We start from the raw sequence: 22,368 nt of genomic DNA, 5'->3' as shown, positions 1-22,368 counted from the left end.
AAAAAAAGGGGGGGGGAAGGAAATTGTTTGAGAATTTGAAGAAATGAATACACTGAAGTAGACTAAAATGAGATGATGGGAGTCCAATAGAATTTGAAAACATTTGCAGAAAAGTAAAGCGTATAGTAGAAAAACTTAAAAGAAAAATATTTTTAATAAAAATTCAAATAAAAATGAATTTTTTCTCTTTCTGTATTCAAGAAAAAGAAAAGAAACGAAAAAGAAAAAAATGAAATCCTTTGAAAATTTGCAAAAGTGAATACACTGTAGTAGACTAAAATAAAATGAAGTAAAATAGAATTTGAAAAAATTTACATAAAGGCAAAAAATATAGTAAAAAATTAAAGAAAAATATTTTTAATAGAAATTGAAAATAAAAACGAAGTTTTTCTGCATTCAAGAAAAAGAAATGAAATGAAAAAGAAAAAGAGAAAGAAAAAAGGAAATCATTTGAAAATTTGAAAAAGTGAATACACTGAAGTAGACTAAAATAAAATTATGGAAGTAAAATAGAATTTCAAAAAATTTACACAAAAATAAAAAATATAGTAAAAAAATTAATGTAAAATATTTTTAATAAAAATTGAAAATAAAAATGAATTTTTTCTTTTTCTGTATTCAAGAAAAAGAAAAGAAGTAAAGAGAAAAAAATAAAAAATAAATAAGAAAGAAAATTGATTAGATGGACCTGGTAGCAGATTGAAATACGACTGAAATTACTTCGTTTTCCCCTAGAAGTGAGACTATGATGCGCTTTATAGTCCATAAACTAAGCAGGTGGTGAGACTTGTGTTCTTGAAGAGCAAGGTTGGCCCAGTTGGGCAGGGATTAGTGTAATGGCTCTGTTCTCCAGTAGATGGTGCTGCTTACCTTACTGGGGTGGATTGTTGTAGCGCTCGTAGGTGCGTGTGCGCATGCGCGGGAGCAGTAGAAATGGCGTCACCCAGCTACCCAGTCTCTAGTATCGGCACTCTGTTCTCCCCGATCAGCAATCGTGCACCTGTCCTCTGTCTTCAGCTTCTGTCCACTCCCAGCTTCTTTGGTCTCCATGACCAGGTCCCAGGCAGTACCTCTCTCCTGAGTTTTGTCTCAGATGCGGCTGTTTTCCCTGGCCCCTTACTTCTGAAGGACTGCAGCTTTCACTCGTTCCGCCCCTGTGTGGGAGGGTCTCACCGAGCAATGGCCGAACAATGGCAAAATGTCAGCTGCACCCAGAAACGCTTGCTGGACCCTGCTGCTGCCGGAGCCCCGAGACTGCAGCCAGGTGCCAGCCCACCCCAGAAAAAGTTCATGAGCTAGTGTAGCAGCAGCGTTTCAGGGATTATGGAAAATCACAACACACATCTGGCACCAGACTTCACCCTCAACGACCTTGTTCCAGCACCAGCGAATGTGGCCGTTCTCTGGGGTCTGCTCAGACCAGGTGGCCGCAACAGTCTACCAAATGTCCTTCCAGCAGTGGAACCCCTTTTCCCTGTGTGGCCCAAGAACCTCCAAGACCCCACTCCACTCCTGGGGATATGCCCTTCCACCAGACTACCACCACGTATCGAGCTGTGGAGTTGCATACTGTGCTTCCCTTGTTTACAGTCTTAATGGAATTTAAACCCTCTCCTTTCTCCTTTCTCCTTTCTCCCTTTTTAGTTTAGTCCCTAAGGCTGTTTGTAATTTTCTAATTTCAATCCAGCTGCTTTTGGGAAGGGGTGCTTTTCCCATACTCCCCCCCCACACCCCCCCCATCTCTGTCCTCTCTCTGCCCGCAAAAGCACCTCCCTGCCCACTGCGGCTTCTTGCTCCCTAAGTTCATCTCTCCATGCCACGTACCTGCTGAATTCTGTGGTTCAGGTTGTGCAGATTGTTGTGTTAATCCTCCAATCAGTTTTTTGGGTGTGTAGGATGGTTTAGTGTTCGTCTGGCTCCATTTCATGGACGCAAGACACACAAAAAACTTCCATGCTGTTCTGCCATCTTGACTCCTCCTGTATTTTATGTAACCTTTTAAAATTGGCTCCTTTTAGCCTAATGTCCATCAACTGATGAATGGATAAAGAAATTGCGGTTTATATACACAATGGAATACTACTTGGCAATGAGAAAGAATGAAATATGGCCTTTTGTAGCAACATGGATGGAACTGGAGAGTGTTATACTAAGTGAAATAAGTCATACAGAGAAAGACAGATACCATATGTTTTCACTCTTATGTGGAACCTGAGAAACTTAACAGAAGACCATGGGGGAGGGGAAGAAAAAAAAAGAGAGCGAGGGAGCCAAACCATAAGAGACTCTTAAAAACTGAGAATAAACTGAGGGTTGATGGGGGTTGGGAGGGAGGGGAAAGTGGGTGATGGGCATTGAGGAGGGAATCTGTTGGGATGAGCACTGGGTGTTGTATGGAAACAAATTTGACAATAAATTTCATATAAAAAATAATAAAAACAAAATTGGCACCTTTCACTTAGCATAATTCCCTGGCTATTCATCCAAGTTATTATGTATGTCAATAGCTCATCCTTTTTCATTGCTATGTAGTACTCCATGGTCTACATGAACCACAGTTTATTTAATCATTTACCTGATGAAGGACATCTGGGCTGTTTCCAGCATTTCACTATTACAGAACATGGCTATGAACATTGTACAGGTTTTCATTTCATTTTTCCAAGAGTTCAATTGCTAGATCATATGGTAATTGTCTTTTAGCCTTATAAGAAAATGCCACTATTTTCAGAGTAGCTGTACCATTTTATATCCCCACCAACAATGTAGGAGTGACCTGTATCTTCTTCATCCTTGCTGGCACCTGGTTCTGTCTCTGTTTTTTATTTTAGTCATTCTCATTGTGTCCAGTGATATCTCATTATGATCTTAATTTGATTTTCCCAAATGGCAATTGATGATGAATGTCTTCTCATATACTTACTGGCCAACTGTAGGACCTCTTCAGTAAAATGTTTCTTCACAACTTTTGTCCATTTTTGTTTGTTTGTTTGTTTGTTTGTTTGTTTTTTAGAGTTGAGTTTTGAGAAATCTATGATGTGATGTAGTTTTTTACAGATGCTCTTTATCAAGTTTGAGTTATTCCCCCTTATTCCTAACTCGCTGAGAGCCATTGTTTGTTTGTTTGTTTGTTTGTTTGTTTGTTTTAGAATTAATGGATGTTGGATTTTGTCAAGTGATTTTTCTGAATGAATTGATATGATCACTTTTTTTTTTCTTTATTGATATACCATCGTTTGATTCTGAATGTTGAACCAACCTTCCTTTCCTGGAATAAGTCCAATTGGGCATGGTGTGTAATTCCTTTATACACTATTGGATTTCAGTTTGCTTAGATTTTGTTCAGGATTTTTATGTCTAAATTTATGAGCGATATTGGCCTGTGCATTTCTTTTTTCTTTTCCTTTTTTTTTTAAATTACTGTCTTTGTCAGGTTTTAATGTTAGGGTAATATTGATCTCATAAAATGAGTTGGCAAGTATTTCCACCTGTTTCTGTTTTCTGGAAGGGATTATATAACATTGGTATTAATTCTACTTTAGATGTTTTGTTAGAATTCTCCTGTGAAAACATATGGGCCTGGAGATTTACTTTTCAGGAGATTTAAATGGTGAATTCAACTTCTGTAATGGTTATAGCAATTCAGATTATCTATTTTATTGTGGTTGAGATTTGGTAGTTTATGGTTTTCAAGAAAATGATCCATTTATTTAAGTTGTCAAATTTACAAACATAAAGTTGTCTTTTGTATTCCTTTATTAACTTTTTAATAGTGATAAGATATATAGTGATAGCTGTTAGATTATTTATGATTTTGGTGATTTGTGTCTTCTCTTTTTTAAAATTTTGGTCAGTCTTGCTAGAAGTTTATAAATTTTACTGATTTTTTTTCAAAGACACAATTTTGGCTTCATTGATTTTCTTTATTGTTTTCCTATTCCATTGACTTTTGTTTGTATTTTAATTATCTCTTTCCTTCTGCTTACTTTGCATTTATTCTCATTTCCTTTCCTAGTTCCTTGAGGCAAAAATTTAAATTATTGATTTGAAAACGTTCCTTATTTGTATCGTAAGCCTTTTGTGTGAGAAATTTCCTGCTCAGGACCGCTTTAGCTGTGTCTCACATATACTGATATGTTGTATCTTCATTTCACTCAGTTCTATGTATCTTTGTCTATTGAGGATTCCTCTTTGACTCCAAAATTATTTAGAAGTGTATCATTTAATTTCCATGTGTTTAGGTATTTTTCTGTTGTTTTTCTATTATTGATTTTTAGTTTGATTTCATTATGGGCAGAGAAAATAACCAATATAATTTCAGTTCTTTTAAATTTGTTGAGGTATTATTATTATTATTATTATTATTATTATTGCTATGATATGGTCTATCCATGTTGCCTGGGGAAAAAAAAGGTGTATTCTGCTGCTGTTTTGTGGAATATTCTATATGTGTCAATTTGATCCTATTGTTTGATTGAGTTACTCATGTTGTCTACATTCTTGATGATTTTCACTTTAGTAGTTCTATCAATACCTAAAAAGGGGTAGTAAAGCATTTTGAATCAGAAAATCTAAGCTAGTAGTTAATCTGTTCACAAACTAGTCGATGAATTCAGTAAGCATAGAACTTTGAGAAAAATATTTAGTATTTTATGAAGAATAAGCATTAGCAATTACTAAAATAGTTCTCACTTTATTTTCAATTTCTAGGAAATCTAGATTTTTTTAAATGTTTTTGTTTGAGGGAGAGAGAGCAAGAGAGAGGAGGGGAGGGGCAGAGAGAGATGGAGACAGAATCTGAAGGAGGCTCCAGGCTCCGAGCTGTCAGCACAGAGCCTGATGCAGGGCTCGAACTCATGAGCAGTGAGATCATGAGCTGAGCCAAAGTCTGCCACCTAATCTACTGAGCCATCCAGGCGCCCCTCAATTTCCAGGAAATCTTAAAGTGAAAGGAATCATCAAAACCTAGAAATTACTTTTCAACCTGAAAAAAAGACTTTTTCATAAAATCTTAGATGAAATAGACTATTCATATTTTGTTAAATATATAGCAGTTTCACATCTGACAATCAAACATTTCTCCTCATCTGAATTTACTTTTTAAAAAAATCCATGTTAGGGTGCCTGGGTGGCTTAGTGCTTAAGCATCTAATTTTGGCTCAGGTCATGATCTCGGGTTCATGGGTTCCAGCCCCACATGGGGCTCTGTGCTGACAGCTTGGAGCCTGGAGCCTGCTTTGGATTCTATGTCTCCCTCTCTCTGCCCCTCCCCCACATGCGTGCGGGCACACACAGTCTCTCTCTCTTTCAAAAATAAACAAATATTAAAAAAGAAAAGCCGTGTTGTTTTTTTCGACTATGTCTAAAATCATTTTATTTTGTGGCAAGGATTAGTCTTGACTTATGTGAACAGTGACTAATGCAAAATCTCTATAGTTGCATGCCTCCCATAAAATTTGGGTACTCTGTATTAAAATCCTGGTTAGGTGAAAAGAATATCATGGTAGAATTAAAAGAACTGAGTTGATGAAAGAAACCTCAAGTTATTAAAATATGAGTTCTGAGGGGGGAAAAAGTAACTTTCTATGTTTTAGTAGATTTACATAATAAGAAGAGTAATGAGAAAAAAAATGAAGCAAACTGAAATGAAATTTAAACTCCTAGCACATGACTCAGTGGCAACAATAGAAACCAGATGACAATAATGTATTGTATTTAAAGTACTAAGAGAAAAATGCCAACCTACAATTTTATATCAATGTAAACTATCATTTAAAGGTAAGGACAAAGTGAAGAACCTTTGAAACTAATAAAAACTGAACTTAACACTCACAAGTTCTTACTGAGTGATCAACTAAGGGATGTAATTACATCAGGAAAAAATTGGACTATGGTGATGGAAGAAGCAAAGAGATAGTGTGTTGGTATATCCATGAAATATTAACTATAAAATTATTTAAAAATGACTAATTTGAGATGTTTAAAGGTAATATAGACCTATAAAAAGATTACAACATGAAAGATTGGCAAGCAGGGAGAAAACTGGAAATAAAGCATAAGAAAGTATGTAATTCAGTATGAGGATCAAGATTTCATTAACATTTCAGTTACCTGTTGTTGTGTCGCAATATACCTCAAGTATCAGAGGCTGAAAACAACAATCATTTTCTTTGCTCACAATTCTGTGCTAAATGTTTTTTTCACTCACTTGTCCAGTACCTGTACTAGTGTGGCTCAACCACCTGGTACTGGCTGGACCACTCAACTGAGGTCACACGCTGGAACCCTGATTCCCATAGTCAGCCCATTTCCTCAGTTCTTTTCTGAATAATCTCAAGGCTTCTCACTCTCTATGTGGTTTTTCTGCATGGTCTCTCCATGTGGCTTTCCAGCAGGAGCCAGACTTCTTACATGTAAGCTCAGGGCTCTTGAGAGTATAAAGGTAGAAGCTACCAGGCCTTTTAAAATCTTAGATTGTGATCTAATATAGCATCGTTTCAGCCATATTCGGTTGGTTAAAGACAAGCCAGACCCAAGGGATGGTCATTAAACAAGAGCAGGAATACCAAGAGGCATAGTTCAATGTAACAGATTGTCACAATTAACTTCGGAGTTTATTAATAAAGGTCAATTATGTGTGCTAAAAATTTAAGGTAATTAATAGAAGAATTAAAATAAAATGCTGAAGGACCAAGAAAGCTCAATAAATCCAATATTAGAGAAAATCTATAGTAATAGGGTAGAACGAAAGCAAAGCAAGGTAAATACAAAATAATAAGGCATCAGAAATAAAACCAAATATGTCAGTACTTACAATACATATAAATGGATTAAACTAGCTTATTAAAAAACAGAATTTCACTGATAAAATGTTTAAAATCCAGTTCTATGCTCTTTGTTAGGAATCACACTCAAATCATAAGGACACAGAAAGGTTGAAAGTAAGACAAAGAACAAGACAGATACAACAAGTAAATACCAAGCAAAACAAAGGACATGTAGTTAAAGCAACATCGGACAAAAGAGACTTTAAGTCAAACTTTACTTTTAATGATAAAATGGATTGGTACTTGATGATAGAAATAATTTATCAGAAGAGGTAACAATCTTGACTCTGTATGCAATGAACAACATAGTCTTAAAAACATATTTTTTAGAAAGGAAAATTTGATAAAATATCAGAATAGATGAATGAGAAGATAAAGAGAAGAGACAGAAAAAAAATAGAAAATGTGAACAATAATATTGAAAGGCTTAATATAATGAGTATATGAGTCACTGCCCCCAATAATTAAAGTTCTGAATACACATAGAGAATTTATAAAAAACAAAAAACAAGCACTGAGGTAGGCCACAAAAGAAGTCTTAAAAAGTAAAAATGTTCAATAGCATATAGATCACGTTGACCACAAAGCAATAAAATTAGAAACTGAAACTTAAAGGTAGCCTGAAAATAGAAGAGTCATAATTAAATTTAAGATGTGTTTAGACCTGAATAATGATATTGCATTAAAAAAAAAATCTCTATTTTTCAGAGATAGGAAGAGCATGGGAGAAAAGGGAGGGAGCAGAGAGAGGGGACAGAAGATCCAAAGCAGGCTCTGCACTGACAGCAGTGGGCCTGATGCAGGGCTCAAACTCATAAATCATGAGTTTATGACCTAAGTCAAAGTCAGACACTTAGCCAACTGAGCCGCCCAGGCACCACATGATACTGCATTTTAAAACCTATGAGATATAACTAGTGACACGTAAGGAAAACTTATAGTCTTAACTGTCTACGGGGTTTTTTTTGGTTTTTTTAAAATTTTTTTTTCAACGTTTTTTATTTATTTTGGGGACAGAGAGAGACAGAGCATGAATGGGGGAGGGGCAGAGAGAGAGGGAGACACAGAATCGGAAACAGGCTCCAGGCTCCGAGCCATCAGCCCAGAGCCTGACGCGGGGCTTGAACTCACGGACCGTGAGATCGTGACCTGGCCGAAGTCGGACGCTTAACCGACTGCGCCACCCAGGCGCCCCAACTGTCTACGGTTTTTAAAAAGATTGAAAATAAATGAGCTAAGTGTTCAATCAAAAGTTAGGAAAAAACAAGAGAGTAAACCCCTCCAAATTAGAACTGTGTAAAGGCTAATAAAGTCTATGCGAACCTCTCACAAAACTGATCAAGAAAACACAAAGAAACCATATTAAAAGTCAAAGAACTACTATAAAATTTTTTAAATTTACTTAAAAAAATTTTATAATAATACATTTAAAAATTTAGTTTTAATAGATTTTGGTTAAATGTAAGCCATTCAAATTATCTCAAGGAGAAATAAAAACGTGGAACAGGTCTATACCCAGAAGTAATATTTTAAAATATTTGACAAGTGGGGTGCCTGGGTGGATCAGTTGGTTAAGCGTCCAACTTCCACTCAGGTCATGATCTCCCGGTTTGTGGGTTCAAGCCCCGCGTGGGACTCTGTGCTGACAGTTCAGAGCCTGGAGCCTGCTTCGGATTCTTGTCTTCCTCTCTCTCTGCCCCTGCCCTACTTATGTTCTCTCTCTCTCTCTCTCTCTCTCTCTCTCGAAAATAAATAAATATTTTAAAAAATTGAAATATTTGACAACTGATGTAGGGCAAGCAGTGGTAAAACCAAAGGACAACTAATAAGTCCAAACAGACCATTGTTGAAAATAACCAAAGTAGGCTTACCATGCATACTAAATTACTACCAATCCCCTTCATCTCTGTTGAAGAATATAAAATGTTTCAGATACAAAATATTTCAGGTAATAAAAAAAGAAGAAGAATTTCCCACATTAGAAAGAGGCAAGAGGGGTGCCTGGGTGGCTCAGTCGGTTAAGCCTCCGACTTCGGCTTGGGTCACGATCTCACAGTTCGTGGGTTTGAGCCCCGCGTCGGGTTCTGTGCTGACAGCTAAGAGCCTGGAGCCTGTTTCAGATTCTGTGTCTCCTTCCCTCTCTGCCCCTCCCCTGTTCACGCTCTGTCTCTGTCTCAAGAATAAATAAACATTAAAAAAGAAATTTAAAAAAGAGGCAAGAAAGTATAAGAAGAAAAATTTGTGTGCAAGCTTAGTTAGGAATATGGATGCAAATGTCCCAAATAAGATATTAGCAAACGGAATTAATTAAGCAACGTGAATAAAAACTTAACATGACTAATTTGGGGGCATTCCAGGAATATAAGGGTAGTTTAAGTCATGAAACCCTATTAATGTAATTTGCCACATTAATAAATTTTAAAAATATATGTGATAATCTCAATATATGCTCCCAAAATTTAATCACATTCAACATTTGTTAACAAATGTTAACAAAAAAGAACACTTTAGAAATCAGGGTGAGAAGGGAACTTTTTTCAACTGATAAAGGATATTTATCAAAAATGTGCTACAAATATCATACTCAGTGGTGAAACATTAGAGCATTTTGTTTCAAGTCAGGAACATAACAAGGATGTTACCATTACTATTTCCATTCAACTTAGTTCTAGAGGTCTTAGCCAGAGGTAGAAATGAGAAAGATAAATGAAATGCAAGGGAAAAAAATCATTTCCAGAGATTTGGATGGTCTACACAGAATATCCAAGAGAATCTACAAAGAGTTTAGCAAGCTAATATGTTACTTGAGCAATATTAAAAATTCAATGGTATTCTAGTACACTAGCAACAACCAATTAGAATGTAATTTTAAAAATCATTCCATTTACAAAACAACCTAAGAATACAATAACATAAAAGGTACGAAAGACATTTATGAAAACATTATAAAGTATTATATAGTAACATAAAAGAAGACTTAACTAAGTGGGGAAATAGACTATGCTTATGTTTGGGAAGACCCAGAATCACACAAATGTCAGTTCTTGTCCCAAATTAATCAACAAATTCAGTGGAAATCCAAACAAATTTTCAGGAGACTTTATTTTGGGCTTTGACAAGCTGAGCCTAAACTTCAAGTGAATAGTAAAGGGCCAAGAATAGCTAAGAAGATTTTGAAAGAAAAAATATAAGATGGGTGAAAAAAAAATAGATTAAAAGGTATCTTTCCAGATATCAATACTTATTATAAAACTAAATAAAATAAAAGAATGTGGCATTGGCAAAGAGACAGAAAAATAGACCAATTAACCAAGAAGAAAATGTCCAGAAAAAGAGCTTGCAAGTGTGGAAATTTGGTACATGACAGAAGTGGCATTACAACCCAGTGTAATAAGATGTCCATTCAATAAATGATGCAGGAGCAATATGTTACCATACGGAGGGAAAAGGTTAAACCTTCATTGTGTACCATATATATATTCAACTTCAGATGGATTAAAGGCTTAAATGTGAAAAACAAAACTTCAAGACTTGGAGGAGACAGTGGAGAAGAATGTCTTTCTGACCACAAGGTAGAATGAATTCCTACACATGATTCAAAAAGCACAAGTCACAAGTCACAAAAAAAAAATATAATTAGAGTGTTTTCAAATTTAAAACCTCTGTAAAACAAGGCATAATGGAAAACAGCCCAGAGATTTGGAAAATATACTCACAATGCATATATTTAATAAGATTCAGTAGTCAAACTCTTTGAAGAACTTTTAGAAATCAAGAGAGAAAATGTCAAATAATTGTTAAGTAACTGGGAATTATATAAAGAGTAAATTCAAAAAAATGAAGACCTGAATGGCCAATTAATATAAACACAAATAAATATAAAAGATATAAAATATAAATACAAATTGGTCAGTAACCAAAGAAATGCAAAATAAAACAAGGAAACATCTGTTCAGGTTCATCAGATTGGCAAGATTGGTGATAGTACAAACTGTTTGTTGGTCAAGATGGAAAAATCCTCATACAATGCTGGTAAGTGGAAATTGATGCAAACACTTCGAGAAATAATTTGGCATCATCTGATAAACCAGAAGTGCATACCCGAAGACCTAGTATTTCTACTTTTCAGTAGATAACCTAGGGGAAACCTTTGCACTTGTACTTGAGGAGATATATAATTGGATTTCCATTACATCATTGCTTGCAATAGTGAAATATTAAAAAAATTTAAATGTCCATCAATTGGAAAATAGATAATTGTGGTATTTGGTTGAATCATATGAAATTGCTGCTATTCAACCATTTTGACATGGTTCAATCTAAAACTTTATAAAACTGAATATTATATAGGAGCTAAAATGAATGAACTACATGGCTAAATCTCAAAAATAGTGAGGGAAAAAAACCATGCTATAACATATATGGTATGGTCACAAACACACGTGGGCAAAAATCAACTTTTTAAAAATAGAGTGTCTACGCGTAACAATAACTAGAAGGGTTTTAAAAATTCAGAACTTTTTAAAGATGACAAAAGGACTTGTTGAGGACCATATGCTCTTATACTCACATTGAAAGTAGAAAGTCCCCTAAAGGAAACCAAGCGCTGTTGGAATAAGAGAATGAACACTGGGTAGCCAAAAATTTCAAATGTCCCCTGTACCATCCTAGTTCCTTACTTTTATTTTAATTTATTTCTTACTTACTAGTGATCCATTACTGGTTATTAATCCAAAAAGAAGAGAGTAAATAATTTTATGCAGAAGACCAGTAAATCTCCAGAGCTGGGGAAAAAATGTTATTAACTGAAAAATTTATTCCAACATTTTCCACTCATTTCTTAGAAATTTCTATTCATATCATATCAATACTAAACTTGTTTTAAGTAAAGATTAAGATTGGTAAATTCACCTCTATTGCTCCCTTTGTTTTCTTTGCTCATGTGATTAATGATCTATGCATGAAATTTTAAAAGTTATGTTCTAGTTCTTAGTGATGTAAAGGGAAAATGCAACAGTACCACAAATGTGAATGAAATTTTCTTCATATCCAAAAATTCATTATTTGTTCCCTATCATATGTATTTTACGAATCTGAATTTCTTAGCATAGAATTCAAGGCCTTCTTGATATTACCTCAATAAAGTAGGTGATGTCTCTATTAGTGTCAATTAAAATAGGTTCAGCTACCACATCCAGAGGGCTCTTAAGACAGAAGCTGGTGCGACAACTCTATAATTATCAGAGACCCAGGCTCCTTCTAACTTTTTGCTCTGCCATCTTAAACATTTGACTTTTACCTGTGGCCCAAGAGGTCCACATATGCAATCTGGACAGCAAGAAGGAAGAAAAGTGTAGGAGAAGGCATATCCCCCAACTCTAAGGACACTTTCAGGATATACATCACCTTATGCTTACATCTCATTGTCCAGAACTTAGCTATATCCTACACATAGCTTCAAGGGCAGCTGGTAAAAATAGCTTTTATTCTAGGTAGCCAGAACCTATCTAAATTTGAGGGCTTATTGCTGAAGAAAAGGACAGTTAATATTGTGGGGACAACCAGTAGCTTCCACCATACCATCTTCGTCGTTTCCTCTTCTCCTCCAACTGAGGGACTAGTAATTTGATTCTAGAACTAATCCTGGGTCAAGATTACTTTTCAGCAGGACCACTATGCACTAAGGTTTCATGAATGGATGCATGGATGTAGCCATTTCTTGGATGATTTGCTCCATTGTTTCTTGCATACAGCTGAACTGGTAAACTGATCAAAACTTGGCCTAAGGGATGACCCAAGCATTTCTATTCCTGGACTCTTTCTCTTCATTTACAAATGTTTGAGCACATTCGCTATTTTCATGACAGCAGTTGGCTGATGGCTTGCTTTGGCCACACAAGGGCTGTGAATCACATTCTATTTAACCAGGAAGTCATGCCTTAAGGATTATGGTTTGAGACCACACTTGTACCCCAATGTTTACAGCGGCACTTTCAACAATAGCCAAATTATGAAAAGAGCCTAAATGTCCATCAACTGATGAATGGATAAAGAAATTGTGGTTTATATATACAATGGAATACTACGTGGCAATGAGAAAGAATGAAATATGGCCTTTTGTAGCAACGTGGATGGAACTGGAGAGTGTGATGCTAAGTGAAATAAGTCATACAGAGAAAGACAGATACCATATGTTTTCACTCTTATGTGGATCCTGAGAAAATTAACAGAAGACCAAGGGGGAGGGGAAGGAAAAAAAAAGGTTAGGGAGGGAGGGAGCCAAAACATAAGAGACTTTTAAAAACTGATAACAAACTGAGGGTTGATGCGGAGTGGGAGGGAGGGGAGGGTGGGTGATGGGTATTGAGGAGGGCACCTGTTGGGATGAGCACTGGGTGTTGTATGGAAACCAATCTGACAATAAATTTTATATTAAAAATAAAATAAAATAAAATAAAATAAAATAAATTGCTACATTGGTTTTAGTTTTAAGGAAAAAGCACTTGAAATAGAAATCAGAATCTCAAGACAATACTCAAATGATATAAGATGGTAGCTAAATTGTTTATGTAACAGAAGGAACCAAAGGGTCTGCAGGTTGTAAGGTGGAAGAATCAGAAGGGAACCACCTCCGTTAGGAACGGAGAGACAAGAAACCCCTATGGCAGTTTGTTGGCTATGTGCTGTGGATATATCTTGTCAACCTCTTCTTTTTTTCTCTTCTGTGAAATATTTAGGAAACTTTACATTGTTAACAAGGATTTATATGAGTAAATTCATGATGGGGCTCAAAGATGAGTGTTGAATGCATGGTGTGGAGAAATAGAAATTGACCAGCAAGATGGTCTAAGAATGCAACTCTGAGTCAGAAGAAAATTATGGAAAGAATTTAGTTTAGTCTGATAGCTTTTATGCCCAGTTCATGACAGAATACGTTTCTAGATTTCTAAAAATAGGATTAATATGTCAACAATTGTTCATATTTAATGAACTACCAAAATTCAAGCTGCAATGCAAAAAAGATGTTTCAATGTATGGTCCCATCAACAGTACATAAGAGTGCCTGTTCCCCACACCTCACCATTAGCCATTAGGGAAATGCAAATTAACACCACAATGAGATACTAGCACATATGTATTAGAATGTCTAAAATTTAAAAGACTTGCCATATTGGGGAAGACATGGAGAAACTGGAATTCTAAGATATTGCTCATGGGAATGTAAAATGGCTTATCCACTTTGGAAAAGATTTTAATAACTTTTATTCCTACTGTGTGATCCAGCCATTCTACTCCTAAGAATTTACTTAAAAGAAAAAGAACTGAGGGGCCTGGTGGCTCAGTTGGTTGGGAGTCTGACTCAATTTTGGCTCACGTCATGATCTTGTGATTTGTGGGATCAAGCCCCACATCAGGCTTTGCGCTGATGGCAGGGAGCCTGCTTGGGATTCTCTCTTTCCCTCTCTCTCTGGCCCTACCCTGCTTGTGTTTTTTTTCTCTCTCTCTCTCAAAATAAATAAACTCTTTTTTTTTTTAAAGAGAGAAAGGAAACTGTATATATCCATACAAAAACTTAAACACAAATGTTCACAGCAGCTTTATTTGTAAGAGCCCCAAACTAGAAACAATCCAAAAGTCCATTAACAGGTACATAGATAAACAAGTTATAACCATACAACAGAATACTAATGAGCAAAAAAAAAAGGAATGAACTATCAATACATACAACAACATGGATGAATCTCAAAATCATTATGCTAAATGAAAGAAGCCAGATTAAAAAAAGAGTACATACTGTGTATTATCACTTATATAAACATCTAGAAGATATAAATAAACAAAGTAGATGGGTAGCTTTTTGGAGAAAGGAACAGTGAGGAACAGAGGTGATGAGATTGCAAATAGGCACGAGGAATCATTTGAGAGTAACACATGTTCATTATCTTGAACACGGTGATAGTTGCCAGGGTGTGTACACATGTTAAAACTTGTCAAATTGTGCACTTTAAATATGTGCAGTTTAATGTTTGTCAACTATATCTCAATAAAGCCCTGTATGTATATATGCACATGTACATATACATGTAGACATATATTACACATATATAAACATAATATTATGCGTCAATAAAGCTGTATACATAGTGATTGATAGATTGATAGACTGAGTGCTTACCATATGCTAGGCACTGTTTTGGATGTTGAAAATTCAGTAGTGTCAATTGAAGTCCCTGGCCTCAATGGAACTTTCCTTATAGCAGAAAGACATTACTCACCTTCTCTCCCAAAAGCAAATAAGTATATAATAATAAAGAAATGAGCCACCAATAATTTTCCTTTTCTCTTCCAATGAAGAACAATATAAATGAAAATGGCAAAACTCAGTGTAACAGCAAAATACTCATTTTTTTTCATAATATTGGAAACAGACTGCTACTTTAATTGTTAAGGTTCTCAAGTACAAATTATTAACCAAAGGTTAAGTACACCTTTCCTCAAAAAAATCTGTTTATCTAAACTTACTTCTAAATACCTTCTGGGCTAAAGAGGAAATGAGAATTGAAATTTTGTACTTCAGAAATGATAAAAATGAGAACATCCTGAGGGGTGTAGTCAAAACAACACCCAGAAGAGAACTCATAACCTTAAATACATGTACTTAGGACACAGATGATCTAACCATTGACCCATGAAGCCAGAAAAAGAACAACATAAATTCATGGGCAGTTGAAGCAGATTAATAAAAATAAAAGTAGAAAATGACAAAATAGGAAGAAAAGTAGAATTGATCAACAATACCAAAAGCTGATTATTTAAAAAGAGCAATAAAACAGACAAACCTATGAGAAGTCTAATAAAAAGAAAGCTGAGAGAGAAACAGAGAGAGAGAAAACCTGTTAGATGTTAGATTCAGGCACCCCTTGACTTGAAACCCAGTTCATTTTGAGCAAGTTACCTGACCTCTTGAAGCTTAAGTTTCTCATTCATAAAATGAGGACAGTGACAAGGTGCTTATCTCATGGGATTGTTATCAGGATTAAATTAGGTCATATGTACTTAGCACAATGCCTTACACATGATATGTATACAGTAAATATTATCCTTATGATTATGATTAATTGTGCCCGGTACCTGGTACATTGCAAGTACTCAGTAAATGTTAGTTCCTTTTCTCCTTGTTGCCATGGTTCTATGTATCAAATCATTTTCCATTGTTCATGACTTATCACTAATTTATTTCTAAAGGCAAGTCTGCTCAGGCAAATGAGATGTGCTGAGACAGTAATTTGGGGGACAGTGATGAAAAAACATCAATGTTTGAAAAGTTTGACATGAGATTCCATAGTCTTTGTGTGAAGAGTAGATTTATTCATGACTCAGAGGTGTTGGCTTTCTGGCATTATTGCCAAAATACAATTCTCCATTATACAATATGGGGATACCCAATATCTTACAAGGAGGGCTGGAAAGAGTGTCCCTGTAGTCAAAATAATCAGTCACCTTCAAGTCCCAAGCACTAAAGAGAAAATAGAGAACTGGTGAGCTTCCTAAGGGTTGTCCATTTGAGGTAGGGATCTCTCTGAACTTTTAGGGGGATGACCGAGATACATCTGAACCATGAGCTAGTTTGAGTGGCCCCATGTGAAAAAGGAAAAGGAGGAGTTGACACCAGGAGAACCAGGAAGACTGGTTAAACTAGGGCCTGGACATTCTGATGCATGAAGTAGGAGGAAGTCCTGGGTCACAGATGGAGATCACAAGAGGTAGAAAGGTTGGAAACAAGGGTTTGTGGAGAGACCAGAAGGACACTGAAGCCCAGAGCTGAGCCAGAGAAGAGCTATTGTCAAATCCTATTCGTATTGTAGTCCAAAACAAAGCCCCATTAAGTCCTGTGGAAAGAGATTGGAAATAGAAGCAAGTTAAGAGGTGAGTATTAGAGAACATAGAGTATGGCCGCAGTTGGGCAGTCTTTTGTCACATCTTCCTGGCTTCTTGATGGTGTATGTTCTGCCTATTTTGCATCCCTGTTGTAAACCCTGTTGACTAATAATTGATTCCTAATTTGCCAAAGGTCTTACTCCTTATTTCTCCTTCTATATGTTACTTGGGAAGTCCTCTGAGAAGAGGATCCATAGCCATTTGTATGGTGATGCTGAGACAAATGTTCAGTGCATGGTCCATACACCAGGTTAGGTGGTTCTACGTGATGGGGCCAGGACTTTTCTACAGTATTCTCTCCTAATTTTAATTTTAGGGACCTGAAGTTGGCTTTACCTCAACTCATTATGCAGGCAATTATTTCAATGTATAAAAAAAGTAATAAATTTCATTTTGTTCCTCATTTCTCTGTGATACACACGAGATCATCAGTTCAGACCATACTACTGAGCTTTAGAAACATTAAACCAAGCCTGGAAAAATGAGACAATGAATTGGTTTCCAAGTGTTCTCTAGTGACTTGGGTCTGAAACATGAAACCCTAGCTAGAAACTAGCACACCAGATAGGAATCTCAGAAGGGAGCAGGATTAAATAGACATCAGCCCTAAATAGTAGAGTCTCAACAAAGTTTCTTCTAGGTGGGGCTCTTATACTTTCTCACTGACCTATGCTTTGTATTTTCACCAATTGAGATGGACTTCATGACCCAAAGCAGATCCAGGATCCTAATTCTTGAATAGCTTGGTAGGGAGACAGTCCCAGCCTTTCCTTCAGGTTGCAGATATGCTACAGTATTTTCTCCAGACCAACATTGGTTCAAGCTTGGGGGGGGGGCATAAGTTTTGAGTTCCTATTGTTGCAGGGAAGTCTTAGGGAGGCCTTATCTGACTTTTGACTAAGCTTCAGGACAGTCTGTCTCCTAAAAGGCAATTTTGGTGAACAGCTAACTACACAGGAAGGCTGTAAATGACCAGGTCTACTCCAGAAGTTATAAGAACACTCCCAGGTGAGAGTGTGAGGAATATCACCTCACTGAAGACTCTGAGGCCAGAACAGAGAGAAGATACTAAGGCTATAATATGGCCTTGGGATTTCAGGCCTACTATATTTACATTGGGGTCAAGGCTGCATCCGTATCTGTAGCAGGAGGTAAGTCCTACTGCCAGTCATCAGGGGAGGGGCTGGATCTATCAGACCACATAACAAACCTACAGATGACTTGGCAAAGAGTTTCAACACTTCCATCCTGGCTGCCAGGAGTAAGCTGTTTCTCCTTCAGAGCTCTGACCCAAGGGTGGATGGAGAAAACCTTGTTCTCAGTTCCCCTCACCCCCCGCTAAGATACTTTAAATCCTGCTGAAGACTCCAGTGATGTTAAGAGAGAACAAGAGAGAGGCTATATGAAGTAAGTATTTGATTATTCCCTCATTTCTCCTCTCCTCTCCCTCCCAAAATCACTGCTCAAATTCAGGCTTGCATTGTTTCTCATCAGGACTTTTGCAGTCACTTCTTCATTTGCTTCCCTATATCCCTCTGTCCTCTGCTTGCCATTCTGGGGGAATGTATTGGATCTCTGTTTAAAATTCATCAATGCCCTCAAGGAACTGCCTTTCTAGACTCATCCCCACGTGGTCTTCAGGGCATTTCCCCACTGTAGATTATGAGGTCCAGGAGAGCAAGGTTATCTCCTTCATTGAAGTTGCCCCAGCAACCATGGTAACACAGGGCATACAGCATGTGAGCGGTAGAGAGTTGTTGGTTCAGTTTCCTTTGATTACTGTCATGATTGGCATAGCCCTGGCTTCCTGTGCTGATGGCCTGGCAGAACCAGCCACATAAATGGTAATTAGCAATAGGAAGAAAGGCCTTTTTCTGATTTTATGCTGGAGGCCTAGATTTTTTTAAAAAAATATCTTTGGTTTTAAGAATATGCAGCTTCTTGGGAGAATAGAATGTACCAAAAAAAGTAGAAATTTCTTAAATGTAAGCTAAAGGGAGACTACTTATTATTTTTACCACCAAGTGAAAGTTGTGCCAATTATATTTTCTTGGTGACTGGAAAATGTCTTTAATAAAACCCATGTTTTTCTGGAAGTTTTTTCTTCAACAGGATGATTATGTTCCACTGGACTAGGAGTATTGTTAATTATAACAATAAGATACACAAAGGGAAAAAAAATCACAAAAATTTTCAGATCAGGAAATGCTTTAAATGTTTCTAAAAAATGCTTATCAGGAAATGTTATTCCAGAATCAAAACATTTCCTGCCTGGTGATTATACCATGGAGAAAAATCATGTGATGTGATGCCAGTTATGGGGTCTTATAAAAAAAGGCTTTTTATCATGAGATTCATTTATTTGAAAGAAATTCATTATAAGTAACATGAGATAAATGAGAATTGCCCAGAGTCATACTTTTCAAAAAGTTTATTATTTACATAAAAATTTAAACTTTATACCTTATAGGAAAATACAAGGAATAAAGTAGAAATTCACCAATCTCTCAACAGTCAGAGATAATCAGTCTTAATATTTCAATGAACTTAATTCCAGTCAGGTCTTGGTATAAATATATGTGCTTGTCATCAACTCTATGTAAATAGTTTTAATGATATGTACTGTATCAGCAATATATCATAGATATCTTTCCCTGTCTGTACATCTAGATCTGCAGTATTAATGTTCATAATTGTGCCTATGTATCACATGTATCTACTGGGACATTCCAAGCAGCTCCCCAAACATCAAGTCTCTATGCGACAATGTGAAAAAAGCTGCGGTGGTGTGGTAGGAAGAGGGCACTTGAGTGGGTGGAAGGGTCTTTCTTAGAAGTGAACTTCCTTATATGTGTCTACAGTCAGGACCAATTATATACCCACCCCAGACACTGCCAAATGAAAATGAATTGATAAGACAGGCTCAGTCAAGCCAGAATTTCTTCTCTGTGACTGAATGCATTACTACCTGCACAAAAACAGGGTTCTGTGAGAAAAAAAAAAAAAAAAAAGGAGATGAAACAAAGAAGCAAGTTTAAATCCGTGGATTCACAATGATACCAACAAACAAACTCATTTGGTCACAATTGGAGAATGCTAGTGAAAAAAACTCATTATTTGAAACACTGTCAAAGTAAGAGAAAGAATCATGCTCTTCCTATATCACTGGGAAATCAAATCATTGAGGAAAGTATTTCCCCCTCTACCGAAGTATTCCAGCTAATGAATGAAGAAGAAATGATAGAGTTAGGATTTCACCATTTAAAACATCTACTGAATTACATTATGTCTAATTCATAATACCGTATTCAATATAGTATGACTATAGGCATTGAATATCAACAACTGTTAATGTCACAGAAACAATCCAACATCATATCCTTCTCAATGGAAGGACACAACACCATCTAAGAAGTCATCTTGCCAAAAAAATAAAAATAAGACTTGAATATAATTAAGGCTCTAGATTATTAATCGATGCAAAATATGGAGACTGCCTTCAGGAAAATCCTGATTTTGGAAAATCTAGTGGACAAATAAACTGGTTCTTCAACAAATAAATTGCAAGAAAGCAAAAGGTGCTGGAGAGGGAACCCACAGGTTGAAAGAAACTTAAAAGACCCAGCAACCAATTGCAATATGTATACTTTATTTGAATCTCAAGTAACTCAAACTGTTAAAAATATATATATTATATATACAATATAAATATAATAAAATAATATAAAATATATATTTGGTGTATATATAATATATAAATATATGTGTGTCATATAGACATATATAATATATATGTATATGTTATATATATGTATATATATGTATAATATATATGCATATATGTTATATATATATATATAGTACTTGCAAGGTAATTAAAAAACTGAGTTCTGAAAGGACCTTTCATGATCAAGTAATTAGTGTTAGTTTCCCTAAAAGTATGACAATAGTGTTTTGGTTGTTTTTCAAAAAAGACTTCTTATCTTTAGGAAACATCCATTGAAATATTCACAGATGAAGTGATAAGATGCTTCAAAATAATAGGTAGTGGACAGAAGTATTGATAAAAGAAGGTTGGCTGTGAATTGCTAATTGATGAAGCTAAATGATAGGTGCATCGGGCTTTTAATCATTCTATTTTTGTATATGTTTGAAATTTCCCCTAATAAAAAGTAAAAAAGGAAGGGGGGGGGAGGGACAGAGAGAGAGAGAGAGAGAGCAGAAAAGAAAGAAATAAAGAAAGAAAGAAGGAAAGAAAGAAAAGAAAAGAAAAAAGAAGGGGGGGGCAGACAGCTTTTAGGTGGACAGTCAACAGTATTTGCCATACTTTAATTTATCTAACCAGTTTGTTATAGTAAATAGGTTACTTTCTATTTTTCCAAATTATAAAAATGCTATACATCTTCTTCCATGTATCTTTTCATACCAGTAACCTCATCCAGGTGGGATTATTGAGTCAAAGGACAATTTAATACCTAAAGTCAAACTGCCTTCCAATGCACCTTCCAAAGAGTTCTACACTTTCAAATGGATTTAAGGACTATTTAAATAAAATGATTGATATTTTTATTGAGATAATATTATACATTTACATTAGTTTTAGGGAAATGGACATCCTTATATTATTGAGTCTTCCTATCTGAAAACAGCATGTTTCTCCATTTTGCCTTCCTTTGTCTCAGTAGCTTTACAGTTTTCTTCATAATGATTTTTGTATATTGATTTTGTAACTGGCTGCATCACTAAATTCTATTATTTTCAAAAGATTGTCAGTGTATTTTCTTGGGTTTTCAAGGTCCACGTTGGTCATGGCCAAAGTCAGGAAAACTCAAGTGGTATTTGACAAGGAGATCCAGAAAAACCCAAATCCTGTTTTGACTTTCTTTTCTCTGAAGTCCCTAAGAAAAGTACACATACACACACACACACACACACACACACACACACACACACACACACACACTGAACAAACCAAAACCAAATCAAATCAAAACAAAAAACCGAAGCAAGGCAGATGATCACTATTATCATCTGATGATTTGCCCTGAGCTCTAATGTTGAAATCAGCGTATTAGGCCACACCATTCATTATACTATTAAGGCTTACATGATTTAGAACCGGAGCAGGCTATAAAATCTGCCCTGTTTGTATCTTCCCTAGAATCCCATCCTCAATCTTGGTGCTTAACCCCGCAATGCAGGGAATGGCCAATCCAGAACAGACCACTTGGCCAGGAGAAGGCTGTGCAAGAGCAAAAACATATTTGCTCCAAAGCTTGGGGCAGTTAGACTGTATCACTGGGCTCGTCTTGCCTTTCAGGGATAAGGAATGAAAAGCCACAAATGGAGTTAATATGTAGGCTATCTCCAAGAGGAGGCTCTGACATTTTTTCCTAGAGTCTTATAAAAAGAGTCACAAGAGTCATCCCCAGTGGGTCCACTGGACAGTGTGCTACCATGACATGGTAACAACTCCATTTTCACAGAAGGGTACCCCTGAAATGCCTTTGAACTTGATCAATCCAAAATTGGAATGGAGCAAGAGGGTAGGAAAAAGGAGTTGTATGGATCCCTTAGCCAACAAATCTAATTGCATAGTTTA

The 22,368-nt window shown here is 36.0% G+C and overlaps 1 protein-coding gene across 3 annotated transcripts in view; it reads left to right on the top strand.

Annotated features, from left to right (window-relative positions):
* Positions 1 to 18,024: 18,024 nt before the first annotated feature.
* The window catches only part of RCBTB2 (RCC1 and BTB domain containing protein 2), a 59,592-nt gene continuing 55,248 nt past the window's right edge, over positions 18,025 to 22,368 (top strand). For all 3 annotated transcript variants that reach the window (XM_058685527.1, XM_058685579.1, XM_058685490.1), the window contains exon 1: positions 18,025 to 18,173. The gene's annotated coding sequence lies outside the window, so the exon portion shown is untranslated. The remainder of the gene's footprint in view (positions 18,174 to 22,368) is intronic.

Source organism: Neofelis nebulosa, chromosome 1, assembly GCF_028018385.1.
Source record: "Neofelis nebulosa isolate mNeoNeb1 chromosome 1, mNeoNeb1.pri, whole genome shotgun sequence".
NCBI lineage: Eukaryota > Metazoa > Chordata > Mammalia > Carnivora > Felidae > Neofelis > Neofelis nebulosa.
The sequence above is the reverse complement of the archived record's forward strand: the minus strand, read 5'-3'. Positions and strand labels throughout refer to the sequence as shown.